The 7,283-nt window shown below is 41.8% G+C and overlaps 1 gene segment (V, D, J or C); it reads right to left on the bottom strand.

The window, feature by feature from the left end:
• Positions 1-2,243: 2,243 nt before the first annotated feature.
• LOC311314822 (Ig kappa-b4 chain C region-like) lies at positions 2,244-3,228 on the bottom strand. The segment is given in 2 exons: positions 3,192-3,228; positions 2,244-2,617 (listed from the first exon to the last, which is right to left on the bottom strand).
• Positions 3,229-7,283: the final 4,055 nt, after the last annotated feature.

The following is a 7,283-nucleotide window of genomic DNA, read 5'->3' as shown; positions in this document are numbered from 1 at the left end:
CCCAAAACAACCATGACTTTGATCATCACCTTTGTATTGATGCTAGCGCTCTTAATTCAGGGTGAGGCTAGTAGTAGTAAATTCTTTAAAGGATTATAATACTGATGCCTTCAAGAGTCTTAAAATCTGAAACAAATAATATTGATAATACTGAGTGTAACGAATTCTTCAATATTACTTTTGCAGAAACCAGAGGACAGGTCACTGTGACTCAGACTCCTGCAGAGAAAACTGTTCTCCCAGGACAGACAGTCTCTCTGCAGTGTAAAACCAGCAGTAATGTGGATGGAGATTGTGGTTTTTTCTCAAATTACCAATGTCTAAATTGGTACAAACAGGTATCTGGAGAAGCTCCTAAACTCATCATCTACTATGCTACAACACTTCAGTCTGGGACTCCATCTAGATTCAGTGGCAGTGGATCTGGGAGTGACTTCACTCTGACCATCAGTGGAGTCCAGGCTGAAGATGCAGGAGTTTACTACTGTCAGAGTTTACACGAATCTAACAGTGTCTATGTGTTCACACAGTGATACAGTTGTACAAAAACCTCCCTCAGTCAGACTGCTCAGTGACTGCTCTGCTACAGCTGGGACCTCCTGCAGGTGCTGAGGGGGAAGAGACAGTGTCATGGAACACTGGTCTTAGTTACACTGAGACGGATCTATCAGTGATGAGGACACATGATGTCAGCTAATCCACACTCATGTCAAAGCACTCCTGAAAACACTGCAGCAGAGTTGTTAATAATACAAAATGGCCACTAAAAAGACAAATCCATAACAATAAGCATTTGTTTGCTAGTAATAATAATAATAATAATAATAATAATAATGCATTTTATTTCAAGGCGCCTTTCATAACACCCAAGGTCACCGTACTGTGATAGAAATTTTAGGGCCTACACAAAGAGATAGGTTTCAGCTGTTCTTTACTGCCCCGGCCACCCTTGTATCAACCTTCTGACCTCCTTTGAAGCTTGTAATAACAGACCTCTGCCTGTGCATTTCTTAGTTTACGGCAGGATAACCTCTCCAGGATTAAATCTAGCATTCACAGTACATTGTTAAAAACAAGTAAACACAGACACATTTACAAAGTTACAACATATAGGCAACATACAACAAATAAAATCTGTTCATTCTGAATATCTGTCTGTCTATTATGCACATTAGTGCATTTACAAATACAGTGCATTTACAAATACTGCCTTTATAAATACTTCTTCTCAAGTCTCTTTAACATGAAGACTTGCGAGGAAGTCACCACTAACTGTACGTTTCTGTGTTACATGAATCTCAGATATGATTAGATGACTCACAGTACCCCTCTCACATCTGGCCCAGTCCAGGGTATTTTAGGCAGTGAAACTGTTCAACTGGTAGACTGGGAGCTGTGGGAGTGAAAGTGAGATTTGCATAGGCAGGGTGGGGAGGATCTGCTACTCCCAGAATAGAGCAGTACTGTCACCAGATGTTCTCCTGCTCACAGAGGCGTACAAAGGCGGTTTATGTTTTATTAATCTTACAAAATAATTGAAATACCTCAAATCATTGAAATTACAACATACATTACCGGCCTATGTTATTATAGTAAGCTGTCCTATAAAGCTATACTGTATGTGGTGTAATTACAGCTACTTTCAGTAGAAATGCTGAATAAAGAGTTTGGTTCCAATACGAGAGATAAACACCAATGTTTGCAATATTTCACATTTGAATTTTGTTATCGGAAATGATTGCTAGTATGTACCTCTATCTATGTGTGAACTATTTCTGTCATCAGATATAAAAGATAATTCATTTTTGTTGTACCTTAAAATGTGTTTGTCCACAAAATGCAATGATATCTTAAACATTAATGTCAATGTAAAATAACTGACATTTCTCAAAATGGATATTGTTTTGCTCTTTAAATGTTAACCTGTATTGTGTTGGCTTTAGATGCCATCGGCTATTCAATTCTGGCACCAATAATGTACTGTAAACCTATAAAGATACAGGACAGCAAATCATGATTTTCCTCAATAAGACCAAATACACTTCTGTATGGTTCAAATCTTTATTGTCTTCCAAACAAAGAAATACAGGCATAAAAGCGAAGCACCTATGCAGAGTGAATAGTGACCAACAGCAGAGCACATCAACACTAGCACTGATAAGACTTCAGTGTACAGAGTAGAGTGACACTGGGACTCTAGCAAAGCTGCCTGTTAGTCTCCATGTGAGCCATCAGTAGGATGGAGAATGGCTGAGCGCAGAGCAGAGGACTCTGCCCCTCTCCACAGGGGGGGGGGGCTACTCAGAACACTGGTCTCTCCTCAGTGTGTGAGTGACCGGAGACTGGGAGCTCTGCTGGGCCTCACAGGTCACCTGCAGCGCCTTGGTCCACTCCTGGGCAGTGAGAGTCAGGGTGCTGCTCCAGCTGTACAGGCCGTCCTGGTCCAGGAGCCCCCCGCTGGCCTCCTGGCTCTTCCTGCTGCTCCCGTCCACTTCCCAGCTGATGGTCCAGTCTGAGGGGAAGCCCTTGTTGGCCAGACACATCAGCGTGGCTGAACTCTTACTGGACAGCTCCTCACCAGAGGGGGGCAGGACCGTCAGGGTGGGGGCACGCTGACCTGGACACAAACACAGCGCATGTTAATGAAAATATATAGCAGATTATATAGTGGCGGTTTTGGGGGGGATGTTTGTAGTCAGTTCAATCTATATCCAGTCAACTTATTCTCCATAAAATTATTTTTAAAATCCCCTCAGCCTTATTTACTAACTTGAGGCATAGTTTGACACAGAACAGAAGGCAAGTGTTACGTAATTCTAGAAATTACATTCTACCTTCTAACAAGTAGAAGACAAGACATGAAGAAATGCTGCTCAATAAAAAATATTTTCAGTAACTCAATCGTTTTGCATTTTCTGAATTCAAGCAGTTTCCTGCATGTGAGATAAAACATTTCAGACATTTTGATACAAACACTGAGCGCCTATAAACACAATCCAACGTTTAAATGAGAAAGTCATACAATGATGTAAAAGACATTTTTCGGGAAGGTTCTGAGGCTCTGCCAATACTGTTTTGTGGAAAAACTATATAAAGAAATAACTGTTAATCCCCCCCAAATATATCTCATGTCAGACTTTCAGAAAGTTTTGATCAGAATTGATCAGATATCAGTAAGGTTTGTCACTTACCTCCAACATCCAGTTTGGTGCCGCCACCAAAAGTGTACCACAGTGATACGATTCCTATTACTGCCTGTACAAAAACCTCCCTCCTGTTCCAGCTAGCTACACCAGAGGTTTTCTACTCTTTGGTGGAATTTAAAAGATTGCACTCACAAGAAATATTCAAACGGTATTCTATTCATAAAATGTACTAAAAAAAAACTTGAAAAAAATCTGGAAAAAAAATGTTTGTATAAATAAAAAAACATAATTGTTAAAAAAGAAAAGACAAACGAACTCAGTGATGTGTAACTACAGAGAAGATTGAAAAGTTATTTCCATCAGATACTTACTTCCAACGTCCAGTCTGGTGCCTCCACCAAAAGTCCACCACAGTGATTGACTCTGGTTAAGTCGCCGTACAAAAACCTCTCTGTGTTGAGGTGCTGCAGCTCTACCAGATCACACAGCTGCTGTCTGCTTCACCCAAGACACACTATACAATAATACTGAACACTACTGAACACTGTACTTATGTACACTATACTACAGTCTTCAATAGCATGTGAGGTGTTGATTGAGCTCAGTCTTTAGTGCATTTGTAAGGCAAAACTTTGGTGAACTATTTCAAGTGTTGTCCTCATCAGAGTCCATAACAACAGAGCAGCCACGGTCCAGCATTAGATCCAATGTTTGTATTCCTCCATATTGTCCATAGGACAGAGAGCAGCAGCAGCGGTGATAGTGATCCATGTTGTATATTCCTTTATTAACGATGCTGATCCCAGACTTATGACTGTAACAGTGGTGCTGAAGTCACAGAGGACAGATGCCACAGAGAATCCCAGCAGCTTTAGTTCACACAAGTGTTCACTGACTGATTTGAGGAACTCAGAGTCCAAGCATGAGTGAACAGACTGTTTCTAACGTATATGACCACATGAGGAAGACCAGCCCAGTAGCACTACATGGTCTTCTCTTCAGCGTCACATGACTATGCAATGTTAACAGTGTTGATGTATTCAGAAGGTCACTGACATCATGGATGTTTTATTGGTCTTTCCTACTTATCTGCACTTCTTCTAAATGTAATGATAATTCATCTTTACCCATCCAGTATACAGCCTGCTGTTGGTGTTTCAATCTTAAACTTTTGAGATAACGTAAGATAACGTTTGAGATAATGTACATATATTGTACTACATGAGGATGCTTCAAATTGAGTTATTCTCAAGAGGATGTCCCCAGCAGCTGAAATAGATCTGAAACTCTCATTTGCATGATGCAGTTATGTGCTTCAGTGCCCTGGGAGAGTTTATAACCCTGTGAGTTAAACTCTTCATGACTGAGAGCTGCCCTTCAAGACAACAGCACCCAAAACAACCATGACTTTGATCATCACCTTTGTATTGATGCTAGCGCTCTTAATTCAGGGTGAGGCTAGTAGTAGTAAATTCTTTAAAGGATTATAATACTGATGCCTTCAAGAGTCTTAAAATCTGAAACAAATAATATTGATAATACTGAGTGTAACGATTTCTTCAATATTACTTTTGCAGAAACCAGAGGACAGGTCACTGTGACTCAGACTCCTGCAGTCACAGCTGTTCTTCCAGGACAGACAGTCTCTCTGCAGTGTAAAACCAGCAGTAATGTGGATGGAGATTGTGGTAGTTCATCAAATCGCCAGTGTCTAAGTTGGTACAAACAGGTATCTGGAGAAGCTCCTAAACTCATCATCTACTATGCTACAACACTTCAGTCTGGGACTCCATCTAGATTCAGTGGCAGTGGATCTGGGAGTGACTTCACTCTGACCATCAGTGGAGTCCAGGCTGAAGATGCAGGAGTTTACTACTGTCAGAGTATACATTGCTCTCCCTGTGTGTTCACACAGTGATACAGAGCCGTACAAAAACCTCCCTCAGTCAGACTGCACAGCTGGGACCTCCTGCAGGTGCCAAGGGGAGGATGACATGATACAGACTGACCCTGTGTAGTAGAGCTGAACCACATTGAAGACAAACTACTTATCTCTGCTAACAAGAAGCCCTCCGATCTTCAAAGTCTCCATGAGTTTATCTCTTGGATGATTGACATTTGTTATACATTCTCACCTATCTGTCCACCGAAGCTCACGGAGAAACACAAACTAAGATCAGGCTGTATAATAATAAAATATTCCCCAATCAGAGCAGTGACTCACAGCCCATCAGGCTTCTCTCTGAACAGCTGATCACTCTGACCTCGGTGCAGAATGCCAGCTGTTCCCTGAGTGCATGACGGAGTGTAGACTGCTGGTTCTCTGGATGCTGGCTGGTGATGGATGTGGAGGAGGGGCTGAGCGTCTGATCAGGGACACAGGAGAGGAGGGAGCTGAGATCAGTCAGGAATAGGGATGTTAACAGTTAATCGACTATCAATTAATTGCTGATAAGAATTTAAGGTTTGTTTACTTGATTAATTGCTTGTTAATGGAACATAACTTTTTTTTTTGAACAAATGTTATCAACAGGAGTTGTGTGAAATGTAATCATGATTTAAGGTCTGACTGCACATGAGGGTGCCACGCCATGTAGTGAAGGCTAATTGGGATGCCAGGAAATTTCAACGACAGCGGAAGAAGACACAAAAATGAAGCGAGCAAAGCTAAGTCCGTTGCGGGACGTTCTTATCAATTAATCGACTATTGTTTGTTAAGGTTAACAGTTATCAATTAATTAATTTCCTTGAAATTTGCAACCCTAGTCAGGAACAGAGCAGCAGTGAGCAGCTGTCCTGCACAGTGGAGCCCTCTATACTCAGAGTCAGTCTAGTAGTCTAGCTCTCAGTCCACACTGCTCACTACTTACTGACCGTGCACTGACACCTCTCTACCAGCAGGGGGAGACCAAGGATATAGCAGCCTACAGTAAACTTTGCTCCACTTTGACCAGATTTGCACTAGTAAAGTCAGGCCCTATGAGAGTCATTTGCATAGTGGCGTGGTTTGTTCATAGACAGTACATGCCTCAGTGCTCTGGGAGTGTTTATAGCCCCGTGGGTTTAATACTTAATGACAGAGCTGTCCTTCATGACAACAGCACCCACAACAACCATGACTTTAATCACTATCTTCATATGGACTCTTGCCGTCTACATACAAGGTATGGGCCTTCTATGATATACCGTAGTTATAAATGCTTTAACTTCATCCAATTCATGTTTTTAAGTCCAAAGATTCTTTGTTAACATTTATTCCATTCTCTCTTTTACTACCCAGAGATCAGGGGAGAGATCACTGTGACTCAGACTCCTACAGTGAAAGTTGTTCTCCCAGGACAGATGGTCATGGTTAACTGTAAAACCAGCAAACCTGTAGCAAATCATTGTTCTGGCTCTTACACCTGTATGGCCTGGTATCAACAGAAACCAGGAGAAGCTCCCAAACTCCTGATACACTCGTCAAATACACTTCAGTCTGGGACTCCATCTAGATTCAGTGGCAGTGGATCTCATAGTGACTTCACTCTGACCATCAGTGGAGTCCAGGCTGAAGATGCAGGAGTTTACTACTGTCAGAGTTTACACTACCCTAACAATGTCAATGTGTTCACACAGTGATACAGAGTCGTACAAAAACCTCCCTCAGTCAGACTGCTCAGTGACTGCTCTGCTACAGCTGGGACCTCCTGCAGGTGCTGAGGGGGAAGAGACAGTGTCATGGAACACTGGTCAGTAGAGGAGGTCAACTGTGACGTGACTAAACCCTCACAATCACTCAGATAAAAAATACTACAATCATTAAGATATCCTTGATGATTTTCACCATTCATCGTCATGAACAAGAATGGTGAATGGAGCAGCACCCTGACTCTCACTCTCCTACATGAATGTAGAATAAACAGTTTCCATACAATACATTTCTCCTCTAAACAACATAGCAGCATCAAAGCAAAGTACACATGCAGAGTGAATAGTGACCAACAGCAGAACACGTCAATACTAGCACTGGAAAACAGCAAAGAGAGCAACAAATCAGGTGAAGGAGCGAAGGAGCCTACTACATGTTCTCTAGTCTTAAAACATCCCTACAAGGAAGAGGTGTTTGAGAGTAATATGTGAGAGAATGAGGGGGAC

This window comes from Borostomias antarcticus (genome assembly GCF_949987555.1).
Source record: "Borostomias antarcticus genome assembly, chromosome: 1".
Lineage (NCBI taxonomy): Eukaryota > Metazoa > Chordata > Actinopteri > Stomiiformes > Stomiidae > Borostomias > Borostomias antarcticus.
Note: the sequence above shows the minus strand (reverse complement) of the source record. Positions and strands in the feature narration are given on the sequence as shown.